Source organism: Equus asinus, chromosome 2 (genome assembly GCF_041296235.1).
Source record: "Equus asinus isolate D_3611 breed Donkey chromosome 2, EquAss-T2T_v2, whole genome shotgun sequence".
Classification (NCBI taxonomy): Eukaryota; Metazoa; Chordata; class Mammalia; order Perissodactyla; family Equidae; genus Equus; species Equus asinus.
In genome coordinates this window covers 40,102,796-40,124,565 of record NC_091791.1, presented here as the reverse complement: position 1 = coordinate 40,124,565, position 21,770 = coordinate 40,102,796, and the positions used below count along the sequence as shown (strand labels likewise).

Genomic DNA, 21,770 nt, shown 5'->3' with positions numbered 1-21,770 from the left:
TAAGCAAATGACCTCCAAATTAGAGCTCAAGGTTAATTTCTCAGCATGTCTAGACATTTCCATTTGGCTATTCTGCATTCATCTCAAATACAGCACTATCTCACATAGCCTATATAATTGCTTGATTTTTTTTTTTTTTTACATTTCTAGCAATGATAACACCATTCTTTTTGTAGACCAGGCTCAAAAACCTCCTTGCACCCTTTCCTGTTCTACACATAGTGCTAGATGCTTTATAGATGTGATTTCATTTAATCTTCATAAGAGTTCTATTGTATTTACTCATCAAGAAACTAAGGCTTAGAGGAATGAATCAACTTGCCTTTGAAGTACAATCTGCCCAACTAAAAGTACCCACGTTTTACCCTGCCAATTAATATCCAACTTTCACAAATTCAATTACCCTTTATAGTATGTAACAGATGCCCATTTGTTTCTATGTGGCATTTGAGCTCTACTTTAATTCTGGTCCTTAATGTCACATGTTTTGCAGATTTGCAGTCTTCTTCCCTCCATTCCTTTCTGGGTACTACTTCTGAAAACACTATCCTTCATCCTTCGGCCTAACATACGGCCTTCCTATTTCACAGGGTTAAGAGAACCAATTGACATCATGCCTGGGAAAGTACTGTACAATCAGTAAGGGTAAAATTGAATAACACTGGCTAGCGGCGAGCTAATTAAGTTTCCTGATGGTAATGGAAAGACAAGACTAGACTGTGGTGCAGTCTTCAGGGACCTTGACAAGTCGCTGCCACTTTCAAGACCTGTTTCCTTTTCTGTGAAGTAAGGAAGTTGAACTAGATGATATCTGTGGTGCTTTCTGATTCTAAAACGTGAAGATTCTACTTGTTCAGAATGTACCCTATTTTCCAGCTCAAAGAATGATAAAGATTCCTCTGATTTAAAAATTTATTAATTCAAAGAAAGACAATATCAACAACCTCTTAGAATTTCTCCCTTTTCCTTTTGGAGGGAGAAGCGTTTGAGTCGCTGAAAACGAAGGTAATGTATTATGACAGAGTGACGTATGATGGCAACATTTGACATTTAATCAGAGAAACTGAAGAAACAGCACATACAATGCAGACTCATGATTATTTTATGCCTTGGAGTAAAAAGATCCTGGAGTTTCTGAGAGACTTTTATGAAGCTATGTGGTTTCTTTCAAGATCTACTTTGTACTTACTTTCAAATGACAAATAAGCTGCTAGGGGCTGAATTGGGTCTCCAAAAAATTCATATGTTGACACTCTAACCCTCAATGTGACTGTACTTAGAGACAGGACTTTTAGGAGGTAATAAAGGTTAAATGAAGTCATAAGGATGGCATCCTAGTCCTTTAGGATTGGTGGTCTTACAAAAAAGAGGAAGAGAGAGACATCTCTTTCTGCCTCATGCCTCCATGTAAGGACACGGTAAGAAGGTGGGCATCTGCAAGCCAGGAAGAGAGCTCTCACCAGGAACCAAACTGGCTAGCACCTTGATATGGACTTTCCAACCTCCAGAACTGTGAGAAAAAATTTCTCTTGTTTAAGCCACCCAGTGAGTGGTATTTTCTTATGGCAACCTGAGCAGACTAAGATATAAGCGTTATCTGCATTATGAGCCTAAGTGTTAAGCCCAACAGCACAGGCCTAAATATACATTTAGAGATCTGTTATTTCTACTATTTGTCTTTGAAAAAGGTCATGTCTTTGCATATACAGCCATAGATAAATTTAAGAGTTGTATTTTAAGATAGTATTATTCACTCCAGTAAAAATTTCAGTGGCCACATTTTTTCTATAAACAGAAGATATTCCTTTTCTGCTGACCAAAGAAATTTTAAATTTAAATAATAAACATAATGCCATCTTGTGTGTTTTGCACTTTGTCTTTGAAAAGGAAGCTGCTCAACTGTTCCAGGACATGTTCTGACAGTGAGAGTCAGATGCTGTTCTATCGCCTGCCTCCTCTCTCACCTCCCGCTACTTTTCTGTCCTTCCACACACATCCTTTGTATCTGTAAATCAGCCTGCAACAAAAAGGGCTTTAGAAAAAAATCTATCACTCCAAACATTGTTAACATTTGTTCCACATTTACCAATGTCGTAGGTACCTAAATACAAGGGATCAATAATATCAGCTGAGGAGATAATTTACATTTCATCAAATGTCCTCCTATATGTTGAAATGTTTAATAGTAGTAAGCCTTATATCTGCAAAGCACGTTATAGTTTTCAAATGCTTTCATACTCATTACCCTCATAACTACCTTAAGAACTATCTAGAGCCATCATTCCCATGCTTCCAAGGGAAGAACTAGGCTCGGGGGATGAGACACAGGGCAGCTGGGAAATGGTAGGAGAGGACAAAGTTCCAGGAATTCTGAAACTTTATCCAGTATACTGAATATGGGAACATAATGGACACAAAATTCTTGAAGCCTAAAGTAACTAACAGGAAGAGAGCACCAAAATAAATCTCATGAGTGGAAAAAGTCAAATGTGTTTGCAGTTTCCATTTTTGAAGCAGTTGCTTCCTGCACTTAGCGACCCAGGCTAGTTGCCATAGTTATAATTCCTCAAACGAAAAATAGGTTGTTCAGAACTTATTAGATCTTTAATAGCATAAACCAGTGGTCTGCAAAGCTCTCGGCATCAGAACTTCTTTACACTCTTAAAACGATCGTGAAATCTATCAAGGACTCCAGAGAGCTTTTGTTCATGTAAGTTATATCTAGCTATTTTTACTGTACTAGAAAATAAATAGAAATATTTAAAATATTTTATCAGTTTATTAAAAAATAACGAACTGATTAAATGTTAAACTAAATATCTCATTTTCATTACAATATAACTATTTCCTTACAATATAACCAAACAAAACAAGAATTAGTGAGAAAATGGGCATTGTTTTATCCTTTTACAACCCTCTTTCACGTCTGGCTTCACAGAAGATGACTGGATTCTCATATCTGTGCCTGTATTCTTGCTATGGTGATATCATACATGTAGCTCTGGAAAATTCCACTGCAAATTCATGAGAGAATGAGGGTGGAAAAGACAAGCAACAGATTTGTGCTTTAATGAAAATAGTTTTGACCTCGCAGACTGTCTGAAAAGATTTCAAGGGTCACTGCCATGTTTTGAGAACCATTGGCATAAACAATAGGAAACCCCAAAATTTTAAGAACACTGTTTTTAAGAACACAATAATTTCTGAGGTGCATACTTTTAAGTATATAATCTCCAAGATCAATTTGTCTTCCAATAGAATCAGTTGGGTATTCTAGTTCTTGCCTTTCCCTTGACTTTAAAGATAATCCAGGCACTGGCCCTATGGCTCAGTGGTTAAGTTCACGCGCTCCACTTCAGCGGCCCAGGGTTTCACTGGTTCAGATCCTGGATACGGACCAAGCACCGTTCATCAAGCCATGCTGAGGTGGCATCCCACAAAGCACAACCAGAAGGACCTACAACTAGAATATACAACTATGTACTGGGGGGCCTTGGGGAGAAGAGGTAGGAAAAAAAAAAGATTGGCAACAAATGTTAGCTTGGGGCCAATCTTTAAGAAAAAAAGAAATAAAGATAATCCAGAGCCAGGAAATTTTAAATCTGTGAAACAAACACAGTGACTCCAGCCCATTTGATCTCAGCAAGGACCCCAACAAGGGCAGTTATTACCCCAGGGACCACCAGTTTATGTGCAAACACCAAACAGTTACAAGTATGTGAATATAATTTTGGTTTCCTGATTAACGTAAATTCAACCCTGCATACTTTCTCTTTGTACCGTCAGTTCCAACAAATATGATTCAATTAAGATGGTGACAGGTGGAGAGATTAGAGACTACTCTAGACTCTTGGACTTTTGGGTGACCCAAAGGGAGTGGCAGAACTTTATGGGATGGCTGATCAGAGGCAAGAAGAGGCCTCTTTGTCTTGACCAGCAACACTCTGAGTCTCTTCCAGCTTCTCAGAACAGATTTTTCTCTCATGTTGTGGGACCAGAAAAATCTGAGTGCTGGCTCCATGATACTCATCCAGTGAGAAAGGTATTAATGTTTTGCCACTTGTCACAGTTGGGAAATACTCAAATACAGCATTACTTAATAAAGTAGTTTAAAATGGAATGTCCTCTTTCTATGTTACCATCAACTAAACAACTGACAGGGGACTCACAATCCCTTAATTCCTCATTCTTCTCTGTGAAATAGTGTGATCTCCCTTCCTTATTCCTATCTTTGTTCTTTCCTCAAATATTTTTTATGCACCTATTATCGATGAAGCACTGTGATATATACAGGCTCATCTTTTTCTGGCTACAAATTCTGTTTCTTTTTCGTTATTAAATATTTCTTTTTCCTAAATAAGAGGAAAGCATGCCCACTACAGAAAATTAAAATGATAGTAAAGTATAAAGAAGGCAATTCTAATTGCCTGAAACTAATCTCTAGGGAGTAATTTCAATAAATTCTTCTAGATTTCCTCCTGAATTTTTACCTACTTGAGATTAGAAATATATATGCATATGCAATTTTGTATCCTTATTTGTTTAACATTCTATCATAAGCAGTATCAGTGTTATTTAAAACTCACCATAAATGTAATTTTAATGCACAAAGTTAGTGATAAATATCTCAATGCAGAAATCTTATTCTTCATTTCAGATTTCCTTAGGATAAATTGAGTCCTGGGAGTGGAATTGAGGGGGAAAAGAATGTATACATTTTACAGCTTCTATTAACGTACTGACAAATTCCTTTCTGACAGTGTATCAAAATTACACCACCAAATGAGGGGGCTCATTTCGTTGCATCCTCACCAGTACTGAGGTCAATGTTTATTTATATGCAGTCTTTGCTAATATGATCGGTAGGGGGAAATACTTCTATCTTTTAAAAATTTGCGTTTTGGGATTAATATTGAAATAGAATCTTTAAAAGCACAAGGAAAATTAGAGAACATTTTAAAATTCTCTAAGATAACAGTTGTATAAATACACTTGTGCCTACTTTTCGTTAACTCAATTAGTGAAAGGGAGGCAGAGTTCAGATTACCCCAAAAGTCTTGGCGGCAAACACTGAAACCAATTCTGGTTAACTTAACCAGAAGAGAAATGTCTTGGAACCATCAGCTGGCATACAAAGGGACAGGAAGGCTGGAGAGTCAGGCTCATCAAACAGGCAGGGTAGCTTGGTAGCTGAAATCAGAACAGGTCATACCACCCAAACAGCACACTTAGGACACCACTGGTATTGCCATTGAACACTCCCACCTCTCACCTTTGGCACTGCTGTCTATGGGCACAAAAGCCACTTCACAGACAATGGGATTATTTCTAAAATATCTCTTCTTTGAATCACAGACTTCAGATTCAATGACCTGGACAGGAGCCTCTGTTAGGCTGAACTTAGGTCACATGATGATGCACTAGTTGCCAGGAGCTGGAGACAGTGAGTATTGGGCCATTTTGGCTTCTATGAGAGTTTGGATTCTAGGCAGCCAGACCATGATCAATGACCACTATAAATATTTATGTGGAATTCTTTGTTTCATAATACTTTTTAGGAATCTAGTTAATCTTTTTAATTATCACTGAATTTTAGATTGTTTAGTAGGTCATGAGATTATCTAGCCCAGAACTGCAAACTCAAATGTCAGTGGGGTGGGGCATATAGGAGTGGTGGGGTCTGTGGAAAACTGAAGAGCATCTTCCCAGTCTAAAGGGGACATCTACTACTTGGCTCCAGCTGATGGAGCCTGCCACTAGAATCCACCATGGACCAAAGGTTGTCAGTTCTTCCAACTTTTCAGAACATGCCAAAAGTCTGAATTTTTGTGAAGTTTCCTGATTTTAAAATTTGGAACCAAATTCAAAAATAGAAAAACAATGACACCATCGCTTCTTAAAAATCAAGGCTGCAGGCTGCCTCTAATAGTCAAATCTCTTCATTTTAAAAACCAATGCTGAGATGAGGCCTAAGAAGATGAAATGCCTGACTCCAAACAGCTCAGTTGGTGGCAGAGCCAGGGCTAGAAGCCTGTCTCCTAGGGAGAAGCAGATTAAGAAAAGCTGATGTTCCACTACCCGTCTCTGCAGTCACTTCTCTCACTTGGAAGAAACCTCTGAACCAAACTCAAGAAAAGTGGGAAAGTGCCTGTGTTTCATCTAGAAGGAGCAGTGTTTGCAAAATGTTTATTAATTAATACAATCTGCCCAGCCAATAGAAATCATTTTTGGTGTTATATCAGAATTTAAATCTTAATTTTTACTACTTTCTGGGTGGGTAACCTGGGACAAATTACTTTACTTCTCTGTGTTTCAGTCATGGGAAAAATAAGAATACCTTTTATATGGCTGTGGAGAGTATGAAATAAGATTTCATGTATTGAGTGCCCGGCACAGTGCCAGAACCATACTGAAAACATGGCACATGAGAATAATATAATATCCAGCAGATATCATAACAGTTTGCATTACCCGAGTACACTAAAGTGTTTCATGGTGGGGGCAGGTTATAAATAAATTTCAAGGTAGAATTCCTAATATGAAGGATAAAGCGGATTTTCACCAAAACCTTATCCTTCCTGCAACTCCAAAGCGAGTTTCACCGTCAAACCCAGCTGCATCACGGCATGCGTGCACTTCAGTCTTAAAAGGCATCCACTCCGGTCCACCTCGATGAAATTGATGGTGGAGCAAAATGAGACTCCGGGTGGTTCTGGGCTGAGGAGTGGACGTGCAGGGTTTCACATGAGAAAGTCGCACTTGGTTTTACTCTCGCTCTAGGCCAGCCGCAGTGACCTGCTTCCACCTGCGAGCTTTTTCCGCGGAAAGCGGGAGGCCGCAGCCGCGGAGAAGGGGGCGGAGGCAGAAGCGGAGGCGGCACCTAGGGGCCGGGGCAGGGGAGGCCGGGACCATCGCAGTGACAGTTTCTTTTCCTGCAGCGGCGGCAGCAGGGACGGCTGCTGCAGGCTTGTGATCGACCGGCCTGCGTGTGGGTTTTCGAGGGAGCTGTTCGCCCCCGGCGCTGAGGAGCCACGGCCACGAAGGGGAGGAGGACGAGGAGGAGAACAACGCACCAGAGCCCGAGCAACTGTAACTAGCAAAGCTCCATCGGTCTGCAGAGGGGAAGCGGAGGAGGCACGGCTGGGGCAAGCGACCCGGCGCCTCGCGGTTGGGTGCCATATCACCCGGCTGCAGTGCCTTCTAGCCACCGCGGCCCAGGCTGCAGCTGCCAAACGGATGCCAAGGACACACGGCAGGCGCGGGGACAGCCGCTGCAATCGCCGTCCCACGCGGGCTCCGGACATTAGAGGTTGCTGGTGAGTAGGCGCGCGCGCGCGCGAGTGTGAGCGCGTCCCCGCACAGGCGAGTGTGCACGCCGGGTGCGTGTGTCTGGTGGCCTGGCGCGTGCCGGCCCCTCTTCCCCTGGCGACGTCCAGTCCCGGGCTTGCTCTGCGGTTAGAAAATGCGCTTTGCTGGCTGCTCACTTCCTTCCTGCAAGTCCTACGATCGGCTTCCGCCGCCTGCGCTGCTGCTGTGCGCCCGGCAGCCAGACCCTAAGGGGTTAGTTTCACCTCTGTGGGGAAGGCAGGAAGCTGTCGCTCCTAGGGGCCAGGCGGGACTCTGGCAGTGACCTATACGCGTGTGTTTCTGGTTCAGACTTGGGATGCAGCCTGGGAGATGGTGCTGGCATTGAGAGAGGTCATACACTGGCTGAGAGTGCGTGATGTGAGGAAGAGAGGGCCGAGGATTGGAAAAATAGACCTTTACACCTGCAGGACGTGTGGCACGCCTTTCTAGGTGATGTTTACTTTTATGTATACTTTTTTTGAGCGACTCTTAAGACATTTTCCCTCACCTGAATAATTTAGGTCCGAGCCGAAAGGCTTTAATGAAATTCACAAAGTGAAATGTCACTAAAACAATTTTCCAGAACTCTCTAAAACAGCCCACCCTTCTGATAGCCACGAGCCTAAAGTGCTATAATTGCTAAAATTAAAAAAAAAAAAATTACATGAGTGATAAATAATTCAGGAAACAGAACCTGATCTAGAGGATTGGAAAAAATCTTGTGTGTTTGGATGGCCTGGGGGTGGGGGTGGCTTTCTGGAAATTAGCTTTTGGTAGTAAGTAAAACAGACATCTTTCAAAGTAAGCTCTAGCGAGTGCACTGTTTTCTAATCATCCTACTAATCACTGAGAATAAAATGAAGTCCTAGGTTTGAAGGAGTTTCCAAAATTATCATGGAAATCACTGGGATGCTGATTTATGATCTCATGATTGAAGGCCCTGTCAAGGTCAGTATGGCAAATTTGTTCCGGTAGATAAATTACTCCTGAATGTTTGATTTCCTCTTTCAAGTTTTGGGGAGAAGTTTTCTATGGTTGGTTCCCCAGAGGTTAAGCCACTGTGTTCTGTTTTTTTCCAGCCCTTATCCAATTGGCAATCTTATGTTTGTGAGATGGATGGTAAATCGAACTTCAAAATGTGCTCTGCAACTATCATGTTGGCATTTTGTAGCTACACTGTAAATATCTATGGTTGTTTTTCATGCAAGTTAATGTCTTCGAGAAATAGGCTCCTCTTGTTTACCATTTGCTCCGTTCCCGCATCTTCATTCAAAGGCATGATGTGTGATTGGGATCTCCCTGGAAAATGAACTGGCTGCTTGTTTTCTGTTCAAGCGTGTATATGGCAAATTCTTTGCCTCTTGGGAATCTGCTTTTGAATATACTTAAACTGTAATTTATGTATCAACTGGTTCTTGGGAATTTTAAGAAGAAACTTGTTTTCTTACACTCTTTTGTAAAATAGCACCATTTAAGTGATCAGGCAGAGGGGGCCTTTCTTTGCTTGCCTACTTTTGCCCTATTTCATAGGACTCATTGCCAGTGAGAGGTTTGGAGGGAGAAATGAGAGGACCATTGTCCCAAGGGTGTCGTCAGCAGAGAGATTTGCTCCTGGAGAGGGGAGTGTCTCTGGGGTTGGCTCCTGAGAAGGACTGATAAAAATAAAGAATTATCAATAATAGTTACCTCTTTTTTACTTTCAGCACAGAGGACTTAACTAAACACAATTTGATCATATACCTCCTTCAAGGACTCTTTCCAAGCCTTCTTACAGCTACACTCCAGGGAGTGAGGTTACATTTTGCAGAGAAGAAAAGCTTGATAATTCTTGCTCAAAATATGAGGGGTAGAAAAAATATGTGGATGCTGCCCAGGAAATGCTACGTGCCTTCCTGGAGGATGGATTTACCAATTATACACTTTTTAAACCACTGGATTTGTGATTCTGTCTAAGGCTGGTGTTTTTTCTTGACCCTGTTAAAGATTTATAAGTAACTTCAGTTGAAACAAGGAGAAATGACTCCTGGTCATCACTGAAAATATTAGAATAAGCTTTCTGTCCTTTAGAACTAATGGATCGCAGCCGCCCAATAAATATTTGTTAAATGACTAACAATTCTAGAATGTCTTAATTTTCCCAACCTAACTACATTACCTTCCCTACTATTGATTTTTTTTTAACTATGACTTTACATGAATCACCAAACATTTCATCAAATTGAAGCCTGGTTGATATATTCAGATAAGAAGACCAGCTTCTTCAACTGAAGGAACAATGGCAATCCCTCCCAAACAAAACAAAAACAAACAAAAAACACTGAATTGGGACCTGTGGACTTGCTTATTCCTGCTCTCTGAACATGTGGATTGTCCGATTGGATGTGTGAATGTGCATTCAGAAATCCTGAGTTGACATCAGAATGTTCAACTAAGGAATAATCTGGATGTAGCTACATCTGGATGTACCTTTTGTCAGAAGTTATTTGCATTTCTAAGCAAATCAGATGAACTTCTAGTACAATCCTACATCTCCTCATGCTAAGGGGAAAAGCCAATTAAACATCTGGCAAATTGCTAAGTCTTCAAAGCATACGTTACTTGATTTTCTTTCTAAATTTTAAATTAAATCCATGTTGTGTTTGTCCCTTGATGCGATTGGCTTAGAGGCATTAATTCAGACTGTGGTTACTTAGTAACTGTGTTTATTAAAAGCATTCTCTTGATATCAGCACCAGTAATTCACATGTTTTGATTTGCTCTAGTTAACTTTTCAAGGTACTCTTAGAAATAGGTGCATGGTATGATCTTGAATATTAAGGATGTTATGCCTTCCTTTTTTTTTTTTAATAGTTCTGACTTCATCCCCAGTCATTAGAGGTTTAGTCTATGATTCATGGTCTAATTTCAGGATGAAAGGTTAGAAAGCTGTCTGGAATTTGCCTGGATATTAATATTATAGTGCCTATTAATAATTCACATTTTCTTTATCTCCTCCAATCAAGCTTGTTTCACTCTGAATAAAAATCAAATGAGATCCTTAAGCATTTAAAATTTTTTTCTATTGGACTATGTCCAAAATAAGAACATAAAATAAAAAATTGCTTGTTACTGTTTTGAAGTAACACTAACACTGCTATTCTCTGTGTAATGAACCATGGCCATTCTTATCAAGTGTTTATTTGATAAGTAGGCACTTAAGCACTTGAACTAGAGTTAAAGCCATGTTCCTTCCATGTCTTATTACCGCCCTTGAAAGCCAGAGGGTGGCATTTTGATTTGATGAGGTAGCCAATTCAAGGCAGGTTCCTTGAAAGGAGGAAGTGATGAAAGCATCTTTTCGGAGGAGTGTTTTGGCGGTTGGATGGGGAGTGGATTAGCAGAGTGAAGGCGGTAATCTGGTGTGAGCTAATGACAGCCTGACATAAGATCCAAGCGCACTGAGGTGGAGGCAGGAAAACTTCAGGCAGTCAGACATTAGGATTCTTTGTTTCATGTGAAAGAGGGATAGTAAACCCATGGACCAAGCGTGATCACCCACACATTCCACATCCATGGGGCACATCATCAGTTGCTCACAGCATTGTTTCCTGCTGAGCCCTGGCGTAACCTCAGAATCTTGCACACATTTGACAAATATTTGTTAATAAACATTAGTTATTGATCTTGTGCTAGATTCCAGGCACTGTACTAATCTTTAACACATGTTATGTCAAGGATGATGGAGTGGTTAGGAACATGAATTCTTTTTGCCATTTACTGGTTGTGTGTCCTTGGACAAGTTACTAACTTCTCTGAGCCTCAGTTTCTTCATCTTTCAATTGGGATATTAGTTTCTATTTCATAAGATTTGGGGAGGATTAAATAAATAAGTATAAATGAGTGCTTAGAAGTGTCTGGCACAAAGTTAAGTACTGTATGTGTTGTTATTGTTATTGTTAATTCATAAAACAATCTTATGCAATAGGTACTGTTTTGCAGATTAAAAAATTGAGGCACAAAGAGGCTAGGTAAATTGCTTAGTATCATAGGCTGGTAGGTAATAGAGCTGGGAGTCAAACTGAGACAACTGACTCCAATGCCTGCTGTCCTAACTTGTATTTATCACTGTCTCCCGTACTGCATGCCAGGTGCTGGGGATACTGGTTGGAGCAAGAAAAGTTGGGGCTTGTCCTCCTGGAGATCCAGTGCTCCAATAATTTCCAATGTAGAATTTGCCGTCTTCAGTAAAGAATTAGTACCCAGATTGTTGTGCAAAATTTTTGCTGTTTTTCCTTGATGTTTCGGTATCTTATAAATGGCATTTTTCATTAAGTTCTTTATTAAGAAGTGTTCCAATTTGTGTTTCACATATGCTTTAAAAGTTGATTATTTTGGGGGCCGGCCCAGCGGTGCAGCAGTTAAGTTCTCAAGTTCCACTTCAGTGGCCTGAGCTTCACCAGCCCGGATCCCAGGTGCAGACCTAGGCACCGCTTATCAAGCCATGCTGTGGCAGGTGTCCCACGTATGAAATAGAGGAAGATGGGCATGGATTTTAGCTCAGGGCCAGTCTTCCTCAGCAAAAGGAGGAGGATTGGTGGCAGTTGTTAGCTCAGGGCTAATCTTGCTCAACAAAAAAAACATTGATTACTTTTTGTTTTTGTCTAACAGTTGACAAATGTAATACATATTCATTTATAACATCTCTCCTTATACCCGGTGATTCTTTCCTGGAGCCAGGTAGGCTATGTCTCCCTAATATAATGTATAACATATACAGCATACATATAATGTATAATGTAATATTACATAATTATATAATATATATTATATGCATTTTAGACAATGTACATAGTATATATATCATACGACATATGCATTATATACATTATAATGTGTATATATATACTATATAATACCTTATATTAGGGAGACATTTACATTGTATATAAAGAATCACTGGGTATAAGGAGAGATGTTACAAATGAGTATATGTACTCATTATATTATTGGGCAGATATTAGTATTCTGAAAATCTTCTATGCTAACCACCCTTCTTCACACAACCAGAGTCTCATATATCGCCCATTCCTGAGCCCTGGTGGAGTTAGGATGATGTTTCCTAACCATTTTTGTTAGATTATTTTATAGAGTAACAGCAGAGTAAATTTTAGCTATTTTTCGACTTGTTGAAGTAATTATGTCTAATTATAAGAGGCCGCATTTTAATTATAGGTAGGAAGATTGCTATAGCAACAAAGAATCAAAAATTCTTAATTCTTCCAGAGCTTCTTTAGGATGGAATATGTCATCACTGATTTCAATATTTTAACGTTAGGTTAGCCCTTATAATTCTTTGTTCTCATAAATAACTTTCAGAAATCTGTAACTAGTGTTGTTTTTTCTAAGGAGGCAAAAGCTTTTCTTGGTCTTGTGTAAAGTTCTTGGGTACTGTTTAGTTGAGGAAAATTTTTAAAATCTCGTCTTTAAAAATATTAGACTGCATCCTTTGATTTATACTTTTGTGTAAGTTATGCATTATTATTTAACTAAAGTTCAGTTCCTTTTGAAGGAACTGCTTTTAAATTTTATGAGTTCAAACTTGATTGAAGATGAAAGAATTTGAGTTTGGTGAATTTGGTGTTTTGTTTTTTAAACTTTTGCTATGCTTATGTTTCAGTGGTAACACAGTAAGTGAACCAAAGATTCACCATGGGCTCATACAAGAGATGACGTGCAGGGACCCATCACGAGTTATTCATTTTGCTTGTTTGACTTGATGACTCTCTGGGTTAACTTGGAAAGAAGAGGCCAGTGATGACTCATTTTTAACCCTGTCTGACTCTGGTGGACACTGCCTGCTGTTTTGCCTTTGCCTGTACTCAGAGAGAAACTCCAGTGTGGTCCCTTTTCAGACTGTTACATTTCAGACTTGAATGGCTGGGGCACCAGTCAACTGTGTACTTTTTAATTAAAGGTGGAAAGAAAACTGTAATCAGAACTTCAGCTCATCTAAGGACTGTGTGATTTTGTTTATCCTGCTGCTAGAGCCATAACTTTTAACACTGGAAATGTGCATTTCAACCACCGAGAAGAAATAGAGACAGGCCTTTATGCCTGTGGGCTCATGCTTCAGTCTTCTGGTGGATGACTCTAGTTCTTTTTCTAATCTGTTTTGTCCTTGAAAGGTTGGTTTATGAACTGTTCCACAAGATAAGTTTTCTTTAACAGGGGCAACAAATGGAGATGGTGGATGGAATGATATTAGAAAGGAGAGGCCTGGAATAAGCCCTTCTTATGTTTCTGTTTTTGTTCAACAGAACAGAGAAACTGCTTACTAAATCAATATAGTACTTTAAGAGAAAAAAAAAAAAACCCAACCCAAATCACTTGGAATTATTAGTGGGTGTGGAACTTTGTTTTTCTAATTAATGAAAAATTCAAGGAATTAAAATATAGACTTTGAAAGAAATGTCAATGACCATCACATTCTATGGATAAAGGTTATTTTTCTTTTGTCAACTATAATATTATTGAAAGATGTAGAAAGGTAATGAGGGCAGTGCTTCTCAAAATAGTCTCAAAAAGCCAAAATGTCCTCCATCCCACCCCCATCCATTATTATTCAGCAGGTTTGGGTAGGGCCCACAAGCCTTCATTTTAATATCTTCCCCGGGGGATTCCGATGCAGGTGGTCAATAAACCATACTCAGAAAAACCTATTTAAGAGCTAAGTCTAATGCTATATTTAGATCCATGCTTCTATTTTTAAGTTTTGTATGTTTTTTCCTCCTGATTTCCATAGACATTTTCATGTAATAACATATACATCAAGGCTGCCTTGGAGTTTTTATAATGGCACTCGATACTGTGTTTCATTTTCTTATTAATGCTTGTTTTCGGGTGGAATCAGAAAACCACAGGGTTGGCAAGAATTTGAGAGAGAATGTCACTCATCCTTCTGAATGGCAGATGTTGGGGTAGGGCAGAGAGGGTTTGATCAAAGGGGAGTGGAGGAAAACATGTTGGGAAGCAGTGGGAAACAAAGTTTAACAATGCAGGAGAAGGGAAAAGCGGGCGGACCTCGGGCGCTGGAGGGCTGTGGCAGGGGTGTTTAGACTTCTTCTGGTAGGCACTAGGTTACCAGTGTGCATTTGTGAGAAGGGGACTAACTAACCTGATGCAGGGACCCGAGCTAGGGCCGCACTGTACCTGGTCCAGAACAGAGGATTAAGGAACAGGTGGGTGAAGCTGACTGGTTTGTCACCATAAAGGCAGAAGGGAGCAAGAGTGAGCCCTTGGGACCTTGAATTTGGCTGGGCTGACTTTGAAAGGGTTATGCAGTAGAGTTCTCTGGCTCTGTGTTCCTGAAGGTCTGTAGATCCTGAAGGTCTGTAGCCAGAAAATTGCTCTTTCCAGCAACTGCATGTCATAGTGTGTAACACTAAGGCTACCCAGCTCAGCCATCAGACTAGACCAGCCCCTCTGGGTTTAGAAAGCCCTTGAATAACTACGACAACTACCACTTCCTTCATGTTATTGTGAGGCAAGGAGAGCACAATTATTCTCACTTTAGACCGGAGAAACAGACTGAGTAATTTATCAAAATTCACACATCTGGAAACTATCAGGGCTAAGATTCAACTCTGGAACTACCTACTCAAAACTTATAGGCTTGAAAAAAGTATAATTTATATGATTATGAAATGATACATACTTGTAATGAATTGTACAGAAAGGAATGAATTGAATGTGAAATCCTTCATGACTCCATCCTTGAGAGAACCGCTGGGAAAAATTCAGTGTATGTTTTTCAGATGTTTTTCGTGCAAATGTCAATATGCATTAAATCCATTTGTATTGGTATTACAAGGATGGAGTCATACTTCATATGTTATTCTGCAACTTGCTTTTTTTTGATTTAATGCTGTAACTTGAACAACTTCCTGGTGCAGTATATATAGATGTAAGTCCTTTCTAATGGCTTCATCCACTATAGAGATTCTTTGTTTGATTTTATTTATGCAATTTATTTTTTAATTATTTTATTGAGGGCATATTGGCTTATAACGTTGTGTAAGTTTCAGGGGTACATTATTATATATCAGTTTATGTATAGACTATATCGTGTTTACCGCCAAAAGTCTAGATTTTATCCATCAACATACACATGTGCCCCTCTACCCCTTTTGCCCTCCCCTACCCACTTCCCCTCTGGTAACCACTAATCAGTTCTCCCTATATGTGTGTTTATTTATCTTCCGCATGTGAGTGAAATCATACGGTGTTTGTCTTTCTCTATCTGACTTACTTCGCCAAGTATAATACCCTTAAGGTCCATCCATGCTGTCACAAAAGACACAATTTTATCTTTTTTATGGCTGAGTAGTATTCCAGTGTGTGTGTATATATATATATATATACACACATATATATATATACACACACACTACATCTTCTTTATCCATTCATCTGTAGATGGACACTTGGGTTGCTTTCATGTCTTGGCTATTGTGAATAACACTGCAATGAATCTCTTTGAATTGTTGATTTCATGTTCTTTGGATAAATACCCAATAGTGGGATTGCTGGATTGTATGGTATTTCTATTTTTAATTTTTGAGAAATTTCCATACTGTTTTCCATAGTGGCCATACCAGTTTGCATTCCCCCCAGCTGTGTATGAGGGTTTCCTTTTCTCCACATCCTCTCCTACATGTATTTCTTTTCTTGTTATTTATATTCATTCTGACAGGTGTAAGGTGATATCTCATTGTAATTTTGATTTGCATTGTCCTAATAATTAGTGGTGTTGAACATCTTTCCATGTGCCTGTTAGCCATTTGTATTTCTTCTTTGGAAAGATGTCTGTTCATATCCTCTGCCCATTTTTTGATATAGTTGTTCATTTTTTTGTTGTTGAATTGTATGAGTTCTTTATATATTTTAGAAATTAACCCCTTGTCAGATATATGATTTGCAAATATTTTCTCCCAGTTTGTGGGTTGTCTTTTCATTTTGTTGATGATTTCCATTGCCTTGCAGAAGGTTTTTAGTCTAATGTAGTCCCACTTGTTTATTTTTTCTTTTGTTTCCCTTGTCTGAGTGACGTGGTATTCAAAAAAATACTGCTAAGACCAGTGTCAAAGAGTATACTGCCTATATTTTCTTCAAGGAGTTTTTCTTTTTTGCTGAGGAAGATTTGCTTTGAGCCCACACTCATGCTAGTCTTCCTCTATTTTTTAGTATGCGGGCTGCCAGCACATCATGGCCACTAACAGAGCAGTGTAGTTCCACATCCAAGAACTAAACCCAGGTGGCTGAAACGCGGTGTGCTGAACTTAACCAGTAGGCTACCTGGGCTGACCCATCTTCTAGGAATTTTATGGTTTCAGGTCTTACATTCAAGTCCTTAATCCATTTTGAGTTGATTTTTCTGTATGGTGTAAGATAATGGTCTACTTTCACACTTTTGCATGTGGCTGTCCAGTTTTCCCAACGCCACGTATTAAAGAGAATTTCCTTTCTCCATTGTGTGTTCTTGGTTCCTTTGTCAAAGATTAGCTGTCCATAGATGTGTGGTTTTATTTCTGGGCTCTGAATTCTGTTCCAGTGATCTGTGTGTCTGTTTTTCTGCAAGTACCATGCTGTTTTGATTACTATAGCTTTGTAATATATTTTGAAGTTAGGGAGTGTGATACCTCCAGCTTTGTTCTTTTTTTCTCAGGATTGCTTTGGCTATTCGGGGTCTTTTGTTGTTCCATATAGGGGATTCTTTGTTCTATTTCTGTGAAGAATGTCATTGGGATTCTGATTGGGATTGCATTGAATTTGTAGATTGCAATAGGTAATATGGACATTTTATCTATGCTTATTCTTCCAATCCATGAGCATGGAATATCTTTCCATAACTTTATGTCTTCTTCAGTTTCTTTCAATAACGTCATAGTTTTCAGTAGATAGGTCTTTCACCTCTTCGATTAAATTTATTCTTAGATATTTTAATCTTTTTGTTGTGATTGTAAATGGGATTATATTCTTGAGTGCTCTTTTTGCTAGTTTGTTAGTAGTGTATAGAAATGCAACTGATTTTTGTATGTTGGTTTTGTACCCTGAAACTTTGCTGTAGTTGTTATTTCTAATAGTTTTCTGGTGGATTTCTTAGGGTTTTTTATATATAGGAGATTCTTTATTTTAAGTAATTCCCTCTTGATGGCTATTTATTTTTGTTTCCAAAATTTTAATACTTTTAAACCATACTGCAGTGACTGTGTGTATGTATTATTTGGCCAGGAAAGTCTATGGGGAAATCTTGGAATTGCTTGGTCAACAGGAATGAATATTATAAAAAAAACTTGCCAGTTTTTCTTCCAATCCTCATTAATATTGAGTATGATCAATCATGTAAATTTTATAAATCCAATAAATGAAAAAATACCCTGTTCAAATTCATAGTTTGTTAATTACTGATGAGATTAAACATTTTTCACTTTACTACCCTTTTATATTTCTCTTATGACTTGTTCATTCCATTTGTCCATTTTTATTCAACCCTTTATCTCTTTCTTTCTGTTCTGCAAATGCTCCCTATAGTGTAAAAATAATAAATATTATAGCTGTCGCAAGTGATGCAATTTTTTTTTTTCCTTTTATTGTCCTTTTACTTGTTGAAGGGATTTTTAAGGTAGTCATTGAACTTTTTAAAAAATATTTTATTTTAAAATAATTTCAAACTTCCAAAAAGTTGCAAAAGCAGTATATAGAATTTCTATATATCCTTTACCCATTTTTCCCAAGTATTAGCACCTTACATAATCACAGTAGTTATCAAAATCAGGAACTTAACACTGTTATAGTACTCTTGTTTTAACTACAGATTTTAATCACCTCCACCGATGTCCTTCTTCTGGTCCAGGATCCCACCCAGGATCACACATTGCTTTTAGTTGTCATGTCTCCTTAGTCTCTTTTACTCTGAAACAATTCCTCAGTCTTTCATCATCTTGACATTTTTTAAGAGCACTGGCCAGTTGTTTTGTAGAAAATACCTCAATTTGGGTACATCTGATGTTTCTTCATGAGTATATAATTAAGAGTGTGACTTAGTCTGGAAGTGGTCAAAAATATTTTGTTTGAAGGAGAGATGCTTAAACTAACACTGGAAAGATGCAGAAGTAGTGGAAGTGTGAAATGAGAGTGGGGCACATTTACATAGACCTTGCATAGTGCATCTCTGCAGCTGAAAGATGCCAGTGTGTGGAGGAGGGGGTGCGAAAGAAGTCTGGTGAGTTGGCAGCTGGGTCAGACCCGGCTTTGTGGGACCTATTAAGGGTATGTGATATTAATAGTGATGGAAGGCTATTAAAGGGTTTTAAGTGAAGGAATGACGGTATCTGAATGACATACCTGTTGTGTATAGAATTAATCAAAGGGGAGCATGATGAAAACAAATAGACCAATTAAAAGGCTATTTCAGCAATACAGACAGAAAAAGGGGTGGCAGAGATTAGAGTGCTGTGAGGAAAGATGGTGAGAAAATGCAGATTTGAGAGAGATTTTGGAGGATGAATTTGCAGATGTAAGTGGTAGAATGGATCTGGAGTTGAGGGAGGGACCCAATCCAGTGTGGCTATTTCCAGGATTTGCCAGGTTTTGTGTAGTTGATTGAATGTTGGTACCATTCATTGAAATGGAGAAGTTTTCTCTTTTGAAGTCAGAAGCATCGCCATCTCCATGCCCTTAGATACCAACATTTACAATATCTTTGCCTGCTTATGCTCCTGTATCCCAATATGTCCACTGAACTTCCAAGTTCTATGTTTTTTCCTCAAAATCTCCCCCAGTGACTGTTTATCCTCTCCATTTTTTTTACTGCTCTCAGTCCAGACCTGGGGTACTTCATCCACAATTGCATGCCTGCCTCCTTTCTGGGTTGCCAATTCCTCTTCTCTTTCTCTCTGTAACTTTATCCATCACTGTGAGGCTTTTTTTTTTTTTTAGCTATATTGAGGTATAATTGACAAAGACTATTTCAATTTAATAATATGTCCTAAGTGCCTGGTTTGGGCAGATCACCTTGTTAAGTAGAATTGAGAATTAGAAGGGAAGCTAAGCCTAGTTGAGGAGGCTCAGGGCCATGTTGCCTAGTGGTAAAGAGAAACTGTATCTTTGTCTTACTCCTTACTTACAAATAAATTCCACACAAATCAAAGGTATTTATCCAAAAATATCTAACCATAAAGTTACTGTAATAAAAGATTGGTGGACATACTTAAAAATTTTCTCATCAGTGAGTTTGAAGAACTTCTAAAGAATTATGAAAAACCCCGATATTGTGAAAGATATATCCATTTGACAGCCTAAAATTTTGTGCAAAAGTTAAACAACTTTCATTCAAAAACTTCAACTAAACTAGTAAATGTAGAAGGAAGGATGAAAGTAGAAAATTCATAATTTTCAAATATCACAGTAATAATTATTTCAGGCAAGAATCGTCTTTGGATGCTAAAGTTAGTGGGCAAAAGTATATTTGCGTGTTCTCAAAGTAACTCCCTACAAGATACTTTGTATTTATAAAGGAAAAAGTAGTATCTTTACAGAGGAGAAACCTGGAGACATACTTAAGTGATCAAAGTTACCATTACCGATAATGGTGCAAATCAGTGTCTCCTGATGCACTGAGAAGGACACACTATCGCTTCTGAGGTATTTTTGCCAAAAATGCATAACTGTCTGTTTCCTATGTTTCATCTTTGTGGCAGTTACCACAGTTTTAATGGTGTAATTGTGTAGATAATTGTTGAGTATCGTTAAACCTCTCTGCTCAACCTCCTGCCCCTAGCAGAATGTTGTTTCATAAGCTCAATATTGTCTGTGTCTTTGCACACCATTGCATCACTAGCTCCTAGCACAGAGTAGGAGCGTGGTAAATAATATTGAATAAATAAATGAATGAATGAATTTATTTGGAGCTAGCCTCATTTGTGGGAAAGATGTATTTAGCCTTGGAACATATTGAGTGAGAAATCACAGTTGGATGTCTTGGTGGAAGTGGATGGAGGACGTTTGAAGATACAGAGCTAAAGCTCAGATTAAGCTTTAGTTGAACCATGAAAGAAATGTGTCCTGTGGAATAAAGGTTTAAGAGAAAAGACGGAAAATTAATAGTTGAGCTGCAGAGTGAGGGAAACGGAAGAAAGAAAGAAAACCCTCTACTTCATAGAGGCCACGGCAGGAGTTTATTCTAAATATTCAGGGAATATTCAGCTGATCAAGGCCAGGCGTTTAGGGGGTTATTTGTAACTATCTTAGAGCAGTTTTTTTCTGATGCACTGACTGTCAAGTTTTAAGGTACAGAAAGATCTCCTGGGCTGCTTGATAAAAATAGAGATCCATGGGGCACCCTTCCCAGAAATTCTGACTTGGTAGGGCCTAGAAATCTGTTTCTTGTAGCAACCGCCTTCCTCCTCCACCAAATGATTACAGTGCAGGTGGCCCAGGAACCACACTCCGAGGAACTTTGCAACAAAGTAAAGGGATGTCAGCTACAGGGAAGGAAAACAGGAAGGGAGTGAGTGGTAGGCAAAGAGGAATAGCAGATGGACACTTGCTAACAGCTTTGGCGGTAGAAGGGGCTCTTTGAGCATTCCAAAATGGACTGCCAGGGGAAGTTATGGAAGGACACAGCCTATTTTGCTTTCGTCCACTGCTTTGAAGAGATTGTCTACTGCAAAACCAAAAATGTGACTGTAGCTGTCTACTGGAAGATATTGAAAGCTAAGATTCCTGTAGTTGGGGAACATTGGAGAAGCAGTTGATGAGATGTATTCTAGGATAGCTTTTGCTTTTGAATAGTAGTGATGGACTAAATTCATTTTTGTTGAAGTACTATCCCTAGGAAATTCATGAAAATTAAGCAAAATTGATTTATAATGCCCAAGGACTGACCTCATCTCTGAGCTTCAGGCAACTGGCAGAAAGAAAATGATATTATTTTTTAAATTTATTTCTGACTCATTATGCTTCATTGAATTAGATAACTTCTGGATAGTATTTTCTTAAAAGCAAATTGCAATAAAAACATTTCAACATACATTAGAATTTTGTGGCTTAGGAGTGGCTTATCTTTTAGAATGCATAATTTCCAGGAAATTTTAGTATTTCAACAGCAAGATAACAAAATTAACATGCTCATATGGATTTATAATGACTAAATAATTATATACACATATGAATTTCTCCCTGACACCTCAAATTTATTTTCCAAATGTTTTATGATGCATATTAGTTGAATCATCTCGTTGTAAATACAACAGAATCCTAAATTAGCATGTTTATGAGCATATGAAATGCCTTTTGAATACCACAATTTAGATTTTTTAATAAAAACCTGCAAATATTTTGAACTGAACAGTGTCTTGGTGGAATAATTATGCATTTGAATTTCT

General features: G+C 38.6%; 1 protein-coding gene across 8 annotated transcripts in view; it reads left to right on the top strand.

The window, feature by feature from the left end:
- The first annotated feature begins 6,671 nt into the window (after positions 1–6,671).
- The window catches only part of STAMBPL1 (STAM binding protein like 1), a 46,954-nt gene continuing 31,855 nt past the window's right edge, over positions 6,672–21,770 (top strand). For 2 of the 8 annotated variants that reach the window (XR_011495002.1, XR_011495000.1), the window contains exon 1: positions 6,886–7,316. The gene's annotated coding sequence lies outside the window, so the exon portion shown is untranslated. Of the gene's footprint in view, positions 7,317–7,656; positions 7,798–21,770 lie in introns of those variants that run through there. The other 6 variants (XM_070487382.1, XM_070487386.1, XM_070487380.1 and 3 more) reach the window with 6 other exon arrangements.